A 16,406-nucleotide genomic window follows, 5' to 3' on the forward strand; every position below is an offset into this window, starting at 1 on the left:
CTGAAAAAAGCACAGCTGCATGGTATGTGCTTATTTATATGTATGACTACAGGGAAGAGTAGAAGGAGACAGTTTTAAGTAATTCATGCATCCAGTTTTACTGATAGCTGACTACTGGTTAGTCTTTCTCTCTTTTACTTCTTCTTTGCTAATGGTAACTATGTTCTGTGTGCCTATTCAGCTAAATTAATTTAAATTGGTCTGAATGTGATAAAGAGGAAATTGCTGTGATCCTAACAAAATCAGCTTCTAAATCTATTTATTAAAGTGAGCTGCAAGCTGAGTTTAACATTCATCTTGACTTTTGCTGTCACACTACATTTTAAATATCTTGCAGTACAAATCTAGCCTTTATACCACCTTACACATTGTCAGGGACTATTTTATTATCATGCAGAGGATAACAATAACTGGAGAAAAAGAAACACGTTTTATTGATACAAGAGGGTATCCCAGGCTATTTCACATGAGAGCCTTTGAAGAAAGAACCAGGCATGTTTAATGCCAAGACACAGCAGAAAACATCTGTGTGCCCTTCTTATCCCTCATGTCTGATACAGATGAACTGAGCCAGAAGAGCTTCAGTGAAGAGCTAACAATAGGATCCAAAAGGAAACATAGGAAACTGAAAGAGGTTTTTTTGCTAAGTCTGCAAGGAGATAGTATTGCTCTTTACAAACACACAGATGGATAGACATCAGTGGTAGAGAAAAGGTATTTAAACTGAAAGACAATTTTTGCAGTATTTATACCGTGACATACCAAAAGAACCAGCTGGTAAGAACCAGTAGTGAATGACTAAATCTAAATGTTCCTCTTTAAAAGAGCTTTTGAAAGAGCTTTTCAGAAGAAAGAATCAGGCAAAAAGCTTAATTAGCTTCCATATAGGGTTTGATTACATGCTGTTTTCTGTCTTTATCATAGCTAGGGAATTGGACTTCACAATCCTTTCCTGCAGTGTCTTCCTACACAACATAGTCATGATTCCCCCATTTAAAACCATGCAGTAGATTTAACATTTACAGATGGTTTCAAATATTGATTTGATGTTACAAGTTGGAACTTGGGAAAATTTTCTTTCCATATTCATAGTATCTCTCTGTTATTTTAAGTATCAGAAGATAATCTTTTTTCTGGATCCACCATGACCATTCTCACCTTTCCATATATGTTCATGATATAAGATAGGATGTTAATGAAATTATAGGATTCTCTGTCTTCATATAAAGTAAAATAAAAAGTACAGGAAGAGATCAGGAGACTATTGAGACAAGTCCAGCAATGTGACAAGTCTTCTCCAAAGACCATTTCCATCTGCCAAGGTGGAAACCTCAATCCCATAATGTGGAATGGCTGGAAGACAACGGACATATTATGAGCAATCCAGACCAAGTAACTTTGTTGTAATAGAAGACCGAGCAGGCCAAAGCTGTAACAAGCTGCAGCTGTTGTGAAGGACATATGCAAGGCCAAGGGAGACAAAGAAACTGTGTACTGGCAGAGAGATAAGAAAGTTGGACTATTAAGGAACTGTACATGGGAAAGAGATAAAGGAGTTGGACTGAAAAATAAGAAAATAGAATGTCGAAAAAGAATGTAGGCGAGGAGCATGGATACCATGCCGTGACCAATCATAGAGTGCAGGAGAGTGAATAGACAAGCAGCTTTAGCCTATTAGCAATCTAGAAGCAATGTGTGTGTTTGTGCTAGTGTATAAATTGCTGTGTATCCTTTACTAAAGTGGCACTAACTTGATCACATTGGTCGTATAAGTTGTGTTCGAACCTTCTGTGTCAACAAGTGGCGCCCGAACAGGGACCCTCTTGTCCATGCTTCCAGGAGCAAAGAGGCAGCTCAGAGGGGGTGGAAGAAGCCGGCCGTAGCAGGCACTGCCCCGGTGCCTGGAAGACGCTCGAGCGCAACTGTCAGAATCTCGTCCTGATCAGGTGAGTGGTCAGGGAGGAGATGGGGTCCACGCCAAGCAAAGAAGAAGCAGCAGTGGTGAAGCTCCTCCAACATATCCTCTCTAAGAGAGGGTTATCTTATGATGAGGGAAGCCTGAAGAAGTTGCTGTCATGGGCTTGGCAGTGAGGACTGATCCCCTCAGTGAGCGCGGCTTTTGAATTAATGACTTGGGATAAGATCGGCGCGGCACGGTTGGAGGACATTAGTTCAGGCTCCAAAGAGAATGTAAAATTCTCCACAATGTGGAAGTTGATTTTAGAGACTGAAAGAAATGAAAGTGGTCAGCAGAAAATTGTATGATGCTGCCGTGGAATGGGACTCTGTGTCAGGAATGCATTTAGCACTTTTGGTGGCAAATTCTAACTACTCCTCGCCAAGTGTGGAATAATTCTACTAACAGTGCTAAATCAGAGGAGGCTGTAAATTCCACTGACAGCACAACTCTTTTCAACACACCATCAACAATGGCGATTCCATCCATGTTGGGGTCTGCAGCGGGTCTGCAGACAAGTTAGTTGACTTCAAAGACTTAGTCGTGTACCTTTAAGACAGCCACAAATTGTCAGGTATGTAAACAGGGTGTGAAGAATCAGAACTTAGAACCGCAGCATACGGGCACCTACAGCAACAGCAAATAGCAAACAAGAAGAAGGACACAAAAACCTATTAGGGTCTAACACCTGTGCTGTCTAAGATATATAAATAGTTTGTATAAACAATAAAGGGGCCATTTTGTCCGAACCCAGCCACGCAGACATAGTGTTTCTTTTCAGTCCGCCTCGACTTGCGTCACCACACATCCACACCCCCTCTGTCCCCAAAGCTCCTGTCTCTGATTGCAGCAACCCTCACAACACAGGACCAAGCGCAGGAACAGGACAACTTGGACAATGATTCCATTGAGACTGAGAAACCTTTTAATCCAGGTCCTATAGATCTGGAAAAGGAGCTAAACGTTGTTCCCCCCCGCCTCCCCTGATGCATTGACTGTATTTTCAGGGGAGGGTGAAAGGAGGTCTGAGGGATCGGTGGCAGGAATGCAAGTGGGAAGCGCTTAAGAGAGGGGATTTGGCAGTCGCTATGGCATGTTCAGTATTTTGTCAGACAAATCAACCTCCAGAGTGGCAGCCTGTACAATACGAGGCTGTTAAAGAGTTAAGCAAAGCAGTGCGGGAAGGGAGGATTCATAATACATTTGCTATGTCCCTTCTTGAAGTGATGGCAGAGCCTTTACACTCACACTGAGAGACTGGAAGTCATTGCTTTGTATGGTACTAACTCTGATACAGTATATGATGTGGTTATCTGATTTTTGTGAGCTATGTGTAGTGGCCTTGATCAAAAACCTTAATCGGGGAATTGCCGTTAACTATGAGCAGTTGGCTGGAGAAAATAATTGTGCCGATTCTGTGACTCAGGCAAGGTATCCCAGGGACAACTATTTGCAAAGGAGATGGCTATTAAGGCAGTCAGGATGCGGGAGTCTCGCTACAGTCTTGCAGGGTCCTAGAGAGTCATATACTAACTTTATTGATTGTCTTCAGAATATTTTGCAACAACAGGTCGAGCATGAGGAAGCTCGAGGGTTGCTTTTAAAACAACTAGCTATGATAATGCCAATGAAAATTGTAAACAGGCAACTTTCACAATCGCAACCCCAACATGTGTCAAATGATTATAACGCAGACTATAACTCACAGCAGACTGTAACTCTCAGGCTGAGTTCTGGAATGCAGCATAACACATTTTTTTTTTTTCCTTCTCTAATCTCTTCAGTAGAATAGTACACGCTCTTAACTTGCTTAGTAAATTAGGCTGCTAGTTTGCTAAAGAAAGTAATACTACAAATACTATTCTTTTTTTTTCTTTCCTGGCTTATTAACAGATGTTGATTCTGTCTGTCATATCTTGCTACAGAACCTAGTTGCTATTGATTTTTATTATTAGCACAGGGACACGACTGTGAAGACTTTGATAGGATGTGTTATGTGAACTGAGTGACCACTCTGAATCAATCCACAAAAGCATACAAAACTTAAAAGCCCTAAACAAAGATCTGCAGCAGAGCCAGGGGCGGGATGCCTTTGGTCTCTTCTCACGGCTGGGAAACTTTGAGCCGTGGATCAAAAGTATTACAGGATTTATTATAACTACTTTAACCACCTTATTGATGTTTGCCTTATGTCTCCCATGCCTTTTTTCCTGTATTCAGCGTTTAGTTGATTGTAACATAAATCAGATCATGGTCACCCAACTACACACAACCTTTGCCTCGTTGCAAGTAACAAAAAAAAAAGAGGAGTGTTGGGGTCTGCAGCGGGTCTGCAGACAAGTTAGTTGACTTCAAAGACTTAGCCATGTACCTTTAAGACAGCCACAAATTGTCAGGTATGTAAACAGGATGTGAAGAATCGGAACTTAAAACTGCAACATACAGGCACCCACAGCAACAGCAAATAGCAAGCAAGAAGGAGGACACAAAATCCTATTAGGGTCTAACACCTATGCTGTCTAAGATATATAAATAGTTTGTATAAACAATAAAGGGGCCATTTTGTCCGAACCCAGCCACGCAGACATAGTGTTTCTTTTCAGTCCGCCTCGACTTGCGTCACCACAGAGGATAGAGAATGTCTGAAGAGAGATATAGGAGAAGAAAATGGAGAATATTTGACCTAACAAGTGATGAGAGAACAGCTGGGTATTGTGAAGGAGAGTAGGAAAGATGAACATGGTTATCTAGTGATAAATAGGTGTCTGCATGCTTGTAGTGATAAATAGCTATGTAACTGCATGAATGGTTTCTGCCCTGAGTCTGGTGGAGCATGCAGCTGCGGTTTGTGTCCGGGCTCAGAGATGTAAATATGGGCTTCTCTGTTATGGTAAAGTGTCTCTGGTCGCATATATATATATATATATATATATATATATATATAAAAAGGAATGAAGGGAATGACCCCAGAGGCACGATTAGAGAAAGCATGCTATGTTTTGAACTTTTTGAAAATCTCTGTCGACCATGCGGTGCCTCTCATTGTGCAGCACTTTGTGTCAATTGGTGACAAGCAGCAAAAGCACGAAGGTGTCTTAGTACGCATGAAAGACCGTCGTATCAGGCATTGGTCGGGACCGCATGAATTGTTAACTTGGGGGAGAGGTTATGCTTGTGTTTCTACAGATGAAGGTCTGCAATGGATACCTGCTCACTGTGTGCAGCCTGAGCTTAGCGTGCCAGACCGTGGGAGCACTGCTGCTGCCAGTCAACCCAACAACTAATGTGTGGACTCCTTACTGAACCAGTTCTTGTTTGGTGTGCCCTTCCTGACTTGCAGACATTGTTGCAAAAAAGTGAATGTATGTGGGGAATGAAGAATCTTACTGAAAGTTTTGATATTTGGGATAATTGATTACCTCTGTATAATGTTAATCCAAAAGAAGTTGATACTGTTTCACTTTGAATGTCGATAGTTCTCTTTATGTAGATGCTAATGTAGTAGGAGGCTATGATGGGACCATGACACCCACATAAATCAACACGTGAACATGTTGATAAGCATAATGCGCTTAAACGCAATATAACTTTGGATGAAGCATGTAATAATGTAGTTGATTTATGGAACTAATGGGAACGTATTGCAGTGGTTCTTCTCTTATTCGAAGTAACAGCAGGGAAAGCATTAAAAAGTTAAATCACCTTGTTTGTTAGGCAGTTAAGAATGTGAGTCAAATTTGCCACCATTACATACAAAAAAGAGCAATTATTGGCTTTTTGTTGTTGGCTCAAGGACATGGCTGTGAGGATTTTGATGTTACGTGCTGCATGGATTTTAGGCGCCCCATTGCAGCACCATGTTACTAAAATCTGAGAAAATGTCAGCCTTTTGGGCATCCATTCACTCAATTGGTAGTATTGTTTGTTTGCTATTACCTTGGTTGCCATCATGTTTGCAAGGGCCCTGAAGAACATGACAAACCTGGTACTAACTCTTCAAAAACAAAAAGGGGGGAATTGTAGAATTGTATGGAACATAGACAGCTGGTTGTTTTGACATTGATAATGTGCAGTTTTGGCCTTGCTTTGATGATGTGCAGCTGAGATCCTGCAGCAAAGAGTTAAATAACTTTAAGGGAGTATGAGTAGAAACTAGGATGAAACAGAAACAAAGGAGGAATGTGATCTCACCTCTAGAAGATAAGGAAACGGCATGAACAGTAGAGAGTAGCCTATAGTGAATAGCGCTAAGGAAAGTGTTGTATGAATTTGACTGATCACTCAAACTCTATTCATAAGAACCTTGCAGAGTTGAGAAAAAATGTACAGGCTATAAAGATTGAGAACGGGTTAACGGACTGGCTATAGAGTTTAGGAATTACTGGATGGTTTAAAGATTCGTTTCTGCACGGGATAATGGTATTAATTGCCATTGTAATCTTTTTAATGATATTGGACTGTGTGTGGAATTGCTTTATGAGAATTATGAACAGAATAATAAAAGGGGTCTGGATCACTCAAAAACAAAAAGGGGGATTTGTGGAATCGCTGGAAGACAACGGACATATTATGAGCAATCCAGACCAAGTAACTTTGTTGTAATAGAAGACCGAGCAGGCCAAAGCTGTAACAAGCTGCAGCTGTTGTGAAGGACATATGCAAGGCCAAGGGAGACAAAGAAACTGTGTACTGGCAGAGAGATAAGAAAGTTGGACTATTAAGGAACTGTACATGGGAAAGAGATAAAGGAGTTGGACTGAAAAATAAGAAAATAGAATGTCGAAAAAGAATGTAGGCGAGGAGCATGGATACCACGCCGTGACCAATCATAGAGTGCAGGAGAGTGAATAGACAAGCAGCTTTAGCCTATTAGCAATCTAGAAGCAATGTGTGTGCTTTGTGCTAGTGTATAAATTGCTGTGTATCCCTTAATAAAGTGGCACTAACTTGATCACATTGGTCGTATAAGTTGTGTTCGAACCTTCTGCATCAACACCATAAACTCATGCAAAACACTTCAACCTAAATTGGATCTGGAGCCCACACTAGTCTCTCCATTGAGATTCCAAGTCAAACGATCAATTAAAATCCTACATCTTAGTTTTTAAAACAGATGCTTCACATCCAGCTACCAGTGAAATCACAGATCCTAGCAGAATCTTGTATCTACCTCTCTGTTTTTATTCTCACAAACACTGTGTTGCCAGTTCCCAGTAGTACAAAGCTTATATAACAAAACTTTCTCCAGAGAGCATATTTTGGCAATGACTAGTTCACCTATGACCAACAGACACAAATATTACACAAATCACCTAGTGCTGTTGTTGCATAACTGAGAGTTTGTGTCCCATCATGATCTGAATTGTGACAGTAGAATCAAGGTAAAAATGAGACCCTGAAAATTAGTTTAGCTTTAGTGCTTTTCTTCAGTAGATACAGTTTGCAAAAGTATGTCCCTTGATTGCTTAGAATAGTCTTCTAGTTGCAGATTTTAACCTTTAGAAGAAACTATTATGAATGTTTACTCTGACATTTGTGTTTTCACTTACTAATTCCTGCCCTAATACCTTAATTTGTGATGGAGCCAGAGCAATTGTTCTAGGGAGAACTGTGATGTCAGTTTGAAGAGTCAGGAATTCAGAATAACACAGTTGACCTCACAGTGAAAATAAGACCCAACCACTGCATCTCACCATGCTAATTTTAGAATTTTCTTTGTGAAGATTTGCTTTGCTTCTGAAATTCCTTTGTCAATTGTGTTGTCTGCAAAGAGCTGTACAGCAGTAACTTCATTTCTTTCACATAGCACCACTTGTATTTTTCTATGTCACTAATAAGGACTGTAAAAAAATTTACTTAGAATAAATTAATTTAGAGAGTACACTTCATTTGGGAAGAGATGGACAAAATTAGTTTATTTGGTTTTCTTACCTGCATATATTTTATTACCTCCTTGTATTTAGGTCTAAAACTAGATGGAACTTTCCCTCGCTCACACAGCTTTGCTGAGTTACTGGATATATTATAATATCTCAGAGTATTTGGTCATTTCCCAGAAAATCTAGAGGTTAAAGGAGATGAAATAGGGTAAATTAGCATGGCTTCTGCACGACACGATGTGGATGACCAGTCCAGTGGAGCAACGAAGAAGCAGAGATTCACAACTGCTGGCAAGCTAACTGGAAAGGACACTCAAACACTTTTGCACACCAGTATCTCAAAATATAGTCCTGTCTGATATGGTTTTTCTCACAGCATCACAGAGCCATTGTGAGGAAAATGCACATGTGCAATTGTGAGAAAAAAAATTGTTTAATACCTAGAAACCTAACCTCAAAGAACAAAAATAGTGGCAGGGCCAGCTAAGCATGTGAAAAAATGTTCACAGGACAAGCTGCGAAGTTACATAAAAACACCCTTCTTAGGAACCTCTATAATAGCAATCTTGAATCTGCCAGATCCATGGACTGCAGTATCTAGTCTTTAGTGGTGAAAATACCTGATACATCAAGAAAAAGTGATCTTACCCCCTTTCCCTGAAAGCCTCCCCTAGGTTATTTAGATGATTGGATAATTTTTGTAATGGTTAAAAAGGAAAAGCTCTGACCCTTGTGGAATCTTAGTTCTCTGCAGCACAAAATGTAGGTTTATTTTACCAAACTGAGGGCACTTCTGTCAGAGGTGACAAGCCAAGTGGAATTCATTTGCAGAAGCAGGATTCAAAAGTGGGCATTAGTCCGAAAGAAGGAAGAGTTCCCAATGGGAACATTCGTAACCTGATGTTTTTGCACATAAGAAAAATTAACTCAGCTACCACTTCTCAGCTTTGAGGAGAAAAAACCATCTTCCTCTTCAGACACTTCCCCTAGAGGTCCAAGAAAACCATGTGGGAAATGCACAGAAACACCAACATGCCTCATCAACACCATTCCCTCAGATCTCAGCTCTCAAGCTAATGTGAATGATTTCAAAGCACAGATTACTGACATGGGGGTTATGTACAAGACAGGCAACTGAAAAAGGTGCCACTGTCGCGACGGAGGGAAGACACAGTCACTCAATATGAGTGATCAGCAGACTTCGTTTATTGTCCCTTACAGTCACCTTTTATGCCTTGTTATAAATAGCCCATACATATTACAAAAGTTAAGCTCATTATTGGTTAGTTGCCTAAATACCAAGCCCGCCCCTAGTTTCTCTTCTGTAGTTATCTGTTCCCACCTGCAACATTCTTTTCCCACCAAAATCTTCCTGTTATTGTGTAACAAGGACAGCCAAAGACAGTGTATTTTGCTTTACTTCAGATAAGCTGAGAGCGATGTGCGTTTTTGTCCAGCCAGCTGGACTATGTCTATGTGACCCTTTTCAGCTAGCCAGTTATCCACATGCCACAAATTACCTGATGCTTTATTTGTTGCTGCTCCAGCCAGGGCTGTTAAAACAATGGACAGCTGGACCCAGAGAAATCACCTAAGGACACCAGTAGCCACTATTTTATGAACTTACCTAACCCCAGAGTAGAAACTAGTAGGTCTTCCTTTTGTTATGCTAGGCTGTACAAGGGAACTTAAGGTGGATTGGCACTTTGCTGTTGATCACACAGGTCACATTCACATCCCCAGCTGACAAAGTCAAAACAGCCTGGTATGACATGTACAAGGAGTGTAAGATGCAAAATGTGCACTGACACGGCCAGAAAGACAAATCTTTTTCCATATCTTTCCTCAAACTGCACAAATGAAGATGCCTAGCACTGCTTTTGTCTGTGACTAAACTGGGCTGGTTTAACCAAGTGAAGGAAATGCTACTCACACCAGCAAGGCTGTGGGCAGTGTATTCAGTCCTTTGGTTGCCATGAAAATCAAACTCAGCAAAAACATTTAACAAAAAAATATTCATTCTGAAGAGTGAGGGAGAATGGCTAACACAGTCAATGCTTAACAAAGATAGAGAGTCTAATAATTGGGAAAAATTTGCAAGTATAGACTTTCAACAAGATTGAGTAGTTAAAGTGTTGTGGTGAAATATGTACATGCAAGCCAATTTAACATACTCTTCAGAAGAATATATTCACATACCAAATAAAACAGTCCTTTCCAGCACAGTCATCTTATATGATGCAAACTGACTTTTGGGGTAATTTTGTAATCACAAGAGGGAGGAAAAAAGTGGAGGATTTATTTCATTTTAAATAATGGCAAGATTACATAAGTTAATTTTATTATTTCTGCATTAAATGGATAATTTTCAATAGTAAGTGTATGTTATGCTTTACCTTGGTGTCCATATTATTATTTTACAATGAGCTCTACAAACTGCAATATCTGGGAGCACTAAAGGGCTTCACTTGGGAAATCTTAACACTGTATGAATGAATATTCTGTGTTGCTGGCAACAGTGGCTTCAAAGGACAATGATGGGTTATAGTGATAGCCAGTGGATTCAATTCCTATGATGATGAATCCACAATTAATGACGGCACAAAGATATTCTGCGATATGTTCCAAATAAGGAACATCTTGACTTTGATGTAATTCTAGGTGAAGCAAATTGCAGAGAAAAGCATTTTCTATGAAAAGCTCCCTGCTTCTAGTTTCTTGGAAACTTAGCACAAAATACCTTCTAGTCTTATAGGGAGTGAAGCAGACCTCGCAAAATACATCAAGGAAGGCTTGAAGACTCTCCATAACAATAAAGTGGTACTAGCTATTATTGGGCACATGGCTATGTGAAAAGCCATCTACTGGCACTTCACTAATGGCAAAGAAATGGAAGGTTAAATTGCCCCTGTTAGAAGAAAAAATTACAGTTAGTATAGTTACATCTGGAATCGCCACTCAAGGTCAGTTATAAAGATGAATTACAAAGCAGAAACTTTATAAAAATAAATCTTATTTAAAAAAAAAAAAAAAAAAAGAAAGAGGGAGTTCTTCCTGTTATTCACATGAGGAAATCTACTGATTTTTTCCTGGAAGACTATGGATGGCTGGAGAACGGGTGGGATTATGACCACTGTAGAATATAAATAAAACCTAATTAATAGAGAAGGGAAGTGGTTTATTATTTGGACTGTTAAATGCTTTGAGTTATTTTTGTTAACACCTACTTAACTCAAACACTTGAGACACACCTGGAAGAAATCTCTAATCCATTTTACATTTCAATGGAGGACCGAGAAAGCTCATAATACATATATGGGACCTCCAAAGAGGCTTTTAGAGAAAACAGGAGAGATGAGATTTAATATTGCTGATAATTTTAAGATGAAAAGCATCCATGACTGCAACACCCTAAAGAAGTATAAAAGACCTCACAGCTTCTTTTTCCTTTTTCTCAGTACTTTGGTTGAGTATTTATAATGCAGGAAGAACCAATGTCCTTTGACATTATCTCACAGGATAAGGGCACAGCAGACTGCTACATCATTGCACCTACACACCAACAAATTCTGTACTTCATTTTGCATAGAGCCATGACAAGACTTATGTTTCATAGAAGTGAAAGAGCTCACCCTAATTAACCCAGTAGCTGGAGGTTTTCAACCCATTAGATTTCCCCTAATACATTATAAAAGGACCTAAGCGTTTTGGTTGTAGGTTCAGTCATACACACTAGATAATAATTTCTGCAAGGCAGAAAACACACTGATGTTTTTTGTTGCTGCTGGGTAATGTTTATACTAAGTCATGGACTTTTCAGTTTCTCAGGCCTTGCCAGCTAGAAGGCTGGAGGGGCACAAGGAATTGGGAGGGGACACAGCTAGGACAGTTGACCCAAACTAGCCAAAGAGGTATTCCATACCATGGGGCATCATGCTTGGTATATAAACCTGGGGGGTTGGCCAGGACAGGCAGATCATCACTCAGGGACTGGCTGGGCATCGGTGGGCAGGTGGCGAGCAGTTGCATTGTGCACCATGTGTTTCTTTCTTCCTTTCCCTCTGGATGTTATTCTTTACCTCCCCCTTTTCATTATAACTGTTATTATCATCATTGTTATTATTGTTCTTTCATTTTCATTCTATTTCAATTATTAAATTATTCTTATCTCAACCCTCGCGTTTTACATTCCTTTCCAACTCTCCTCCCCATCCCTCTGGGTGACAGGGGTGTGAGCGAGTGGCTGCATGGTACTTAATTACCAGCTAGGGTTAAACCATGATAGGTAGGTTTTCCATTCTACCTCCTCGTGTCCTCTCCATGGTCCCAAAGGTAAAACCACAGGGTACCCTGTGGTGTGTATCTCCTGTATTCTCCCTCCCAAGCAGAAGGGCACTTGCTGTTAATAGCTGAGGTGTGGGTCTGTACAGGTAGGAAGTAGGATATATCTTTATCAAGTTACTGGACAAGCCTCTCCACAGCTGAGATGAGGGAGGAAGGGATGTTATCTTCATAGTCCTGGAGATGGTGAATCACTTCATCCACCGTTGGTAGTACATTGTCTTTCTAGGTCATTATTGCTAATGAGTTGGCATATGACGATGGTATGCTCTGTACAAATTTCCCCCACATGGGTTGTGTGCATAGGACTTTGAGATCCGTGTGTAACTGTGTGTTGTTCTGGTCATAATAAATCATCTCTTTCATGGCTAATTACCTCAGATACTGGATATTTCTCTCTATTGCAATCTGTTTGCCAGGGCGACACGTAATATCCTCCTTGAATATTTCCTTCACACTTGACGGGAGTCGCCTCCAGAGGCTGAGGACTTGCGTCCCTTCTCCAATTGCCTTGTCAGTACCCCCTTCTTCAGAAAGTGATCCCAGCTGCTTGGCTTCCCTGACCTCTAATTTCCAACTATTAGCCACATTGTCCCAACATTGAAGCAACCAGGTGACAATGTCCTTACCTGGATGGTGGGCAAAATCTTTTTGCATATCCCACAGCTCATTCAGGGATAGGGATTGAGTGGTTACCTCTTGTTCTGCCTCTTCCTCCTGTTCCTGTGATGGCCCTGCCTCATCCTCCTTTACTAAGTGGGCTGGTTTTCATGTCCATTTCTTCTTTATAGGGGCAACTGATACCAACACAGGTTGGTCTTCTGCATCACCAACCACAGGGGCTGGAGTAGCCAGTTAGTTCCTAATTTCTCAACCAGATCCTAAAACTCAAAATCACATTCAGTATTCCTAGCAATAGGATCAGAACCTGCACTATGCTATTTCCAACATCCAAACTATATTCAGAATTTCCCGAAGTTTTAAATGCCTCAGTAATTAGCCCTGAGGAGAAGGGGAAGGTGTAGGCCCCAGCCATACGTTGGTTCTCTGAAAAGGAAAATCCAAGGATGCAATAATTAATAATCCCCACCCGGAACACGGGTGATGGCAATGCTGAGTACAGACACCAGGTTAGTTTCACGACCAGCGACGCTATCATATCATAAACCAGCACTATAGAGTACAACACAATGATAACTTCAGTCCAGGCCCAAAGGACAATAAACAAAACAACAGGGAACACATACCACAAGTAAAGTACATAACACAACCCTGAGATCATGAGCAGCAAGTTTGAGAGCAAAGCACTTTGGCCAGTGATCGTTAAACCAATACAATGAATGCTTAAACCAAAATTGTTATAACACACTCTAGTCAGAACTGTTATCTCAACTCTTCGTGCCACACCTTGGTTGACAAAAAGGACTGTTGTGGTTTAACCCCATTAGATAACTAAGTACCACGCAGCTACTCACTCACCCCCAAACACACACACACAAAGGACAGGGACCAGAATCGGAATGGAATGTAAAACCTGAGGGTTGAGATAAGAACAAATTAATAATTCAAATAAACCCAATAATAACAATTATAATGAAAAGGAGGAAGAAGGGGAGAGAAATAAAATCCAAAGGGAAGGGGGAGAAAAAAAAACAACCAACCTTAAGTGATACACAATACAGTTGCTCACCACCCACTGACCAATCCCCAGTCAGGCCCTGAGCAGCAACTGGCAGGCCCTAGACAACTCCCCCCAATTTATATACTGAGCATGACAATCTATGTTATGGAATATCCCTTTGGCCAGTTCAGGTCAACTGCCCTGGCTGCGTCCCCCGCCAGTTCTTGAGCCCCTCTCCAGCCTTCTTGCTGGCAAGACCTGAGAAACTACCAAGTCCTTAACTTAGCATAAACATTACCTAGCAACAGCTAAAAACATCATTAGGTTATCATTATTTTCACACCAAATCCCAAACACAGCACTGCACCAGCTACTAAGAAGAAAATTAACTCTATCCCAGCTGAAACCAGGACAGTGATAAAAAGATGACCAGGAAAAATGTGGACCCTCTCCAGAAGGAAACAGGAGACCTGATTACCCAGGACATGGAGAAAGCTGAGGTACTCAATGACTTCATTGCCTCGGTCTTCACCAGGAAGTACTCCAGCCACACTGCCCAAGTCACAGAAGGCAAAGGCAGGGACTGGGAGAATGAAGAACTGCCCGCTGTCAGAAAAGATCAGGTTCGAGACCATCTAAGGAACCTGAAGGTGCACAAGTCCAGGGCACCTGATGAGATGCATCCACAGGTGCCAAGGGAACTAAGCTAAGCTTCTATCCATCATGTTTGAGAAGTCGTGGCAGTCCGGTGAAGTTCCCATGGATTGGAAAAGGGTAAACATAACCCCCATTTTTAAAAAGGGAAAAAAGGAAGACCCGGGAACCTACAGGACAGTCAGTCTCACCTCAGTACCCAGCAAGACCATGGAGCAGATCCTCCTGGAAACTATGCAAAGGCACATGGAAAACAAGGAGGTGACTGGTGACAGCCAACGTGGCTTCACCAAGAGCAAGTCATGCCTGACAAATTTGGTGGCCTTCTACAACGGGGTTACAGTGCTGACGGATGAGGGAAGAGCAACTGACCTCATCTACCTGGGACTTGTGCAAAGCTTTCGACAGGGTCCTGCACAACATCCTTGTCTCTAAACCGGAAAGACATGCGTGGACCACTCTGTGGGTAAGGAATTGGCTGGATAGTCACACTCAAAGAATTGCCGTCAACGGCTCAATAGCCAAGTGGAGACTGGTGACAAGTGGATGGAAGGGATACCATGCAGAGGGACCTTGACAAGCTTGAGAGGTGGGCCCATGCAAACCTAGTGAAGTTCAACAAGGCCAACTGCAAGGTCTTGTACCTGGGTCAGGGCAACCCCAGTATCAATAACAGCTGGGTGGAGAATGGATTGAGAGCAGCCCTGAGGAGGACGACTTGGGGGTGCTGGTGGACAAGAAGCTCAACATGGCCCAACAATGTGTGCTTGCAGCCCAGAAAGCCAACCGAATCCTGGGCTGCATCAAAAGAAACATGACCAGCAGGTCAAGGGAGGTGATTCTCCCCTTCTATTCTATTCTCATGAGACCTCGCCTGGAGTACTGCGTTCAGCTCTGGAGCTCCCAACATAAGGAAGACATGGACCTGGTGGAGCAAGTCCAGAGGAGAGCCACAAAGATGATCAGAGGGCTGGAGTACCTCTCCTGTGAGGAAAGGCTGAAAGAGTTGGAGTTCTTCAGCCTGGAGAAGAGAAGGCTCTGGAGAGACCTTATAGGAGCCTTCCAGTACCTAAAGGGAGCCTACAAGAAAGATGGGGACAGACTTTTTAGTAGGGCCTGTAGCGACAGGACAAGAGGGAATGGCTTTAAGCTAAAAGAGGGTAGATTTAGATTAGATATAAGGAAGAAATTCATTACTGTGAGGGTGGTGAGACACTGGAACAGGTTGCCCAGAGAAGCTGTGGATGCCCCCTCCCTGGAAGTGTTCAAGGCCAGGTTGGATGGGGCTTTGAGCAACCTGGGCTGGTGGAAGGTGCCCCTGCCCATGGAAGGGGGACTGGAACTAGATGATCTTTAAGGTCCCTTCCAACTCAAACCCATATTCTATGATTCATTGTCCAAATCACACAACAGCCTCTTGGTCCAAGAACTTCCATACAAGAAGTTAACATGTCTCTTTCTTCAGGCAAGGATGTGACCTCCATCTATGGAAGGCTCCAAAGACCTCACAAAGCTTCATGGAAATTTACCTACTCTCATGGTTTAACCCTAGCTGGCAATTAAGCGCCATGCAGCCACTCACTCCCCTCAATTGGATGCGGGAGAGAATTGGAAGAGTAAACGTGAGAACTCATGGATTGAGATAGACAGTTTAACAGGCAAAGCAGAAGTCACACAAGCAAAGCAAACCAAAGAATTCATTCACTACTTCCCATTGGCAGGTAGGTGTTCAACCATCTCCAGGAAAGCAGGGCTCCATCATGTGTAACTTACTAGGGAAGACAAATGCCATAAATCTGAACATCCCCTCCTTCCTCCAGCTTTATAGGCCAAGCATGACATCATAGGATATTGAATATCCCTTTGGTCAGTTGAGCTCAGCTGTCCCATCTGTGTCCCCTCCCAACTTCTTGCGCATCCCCAGCCTACTTGCTGGTGGGATGGGGCGAGAAGC

The sequence above is a fragment of the Falco naumanni genome, chromosome W (genome assembly GCF_017639655.2).
Source record: "Falco naumanni isolate bFalNau1 chromosome W, bFalNau1.pat, whole genome shotgun sequence".
Classification (NCBI taxonomy): Eukaryota; Metazoa; Chordata; class Aves; order Falconiformes; family Falconidae; genus Falco; species Falco naumanni.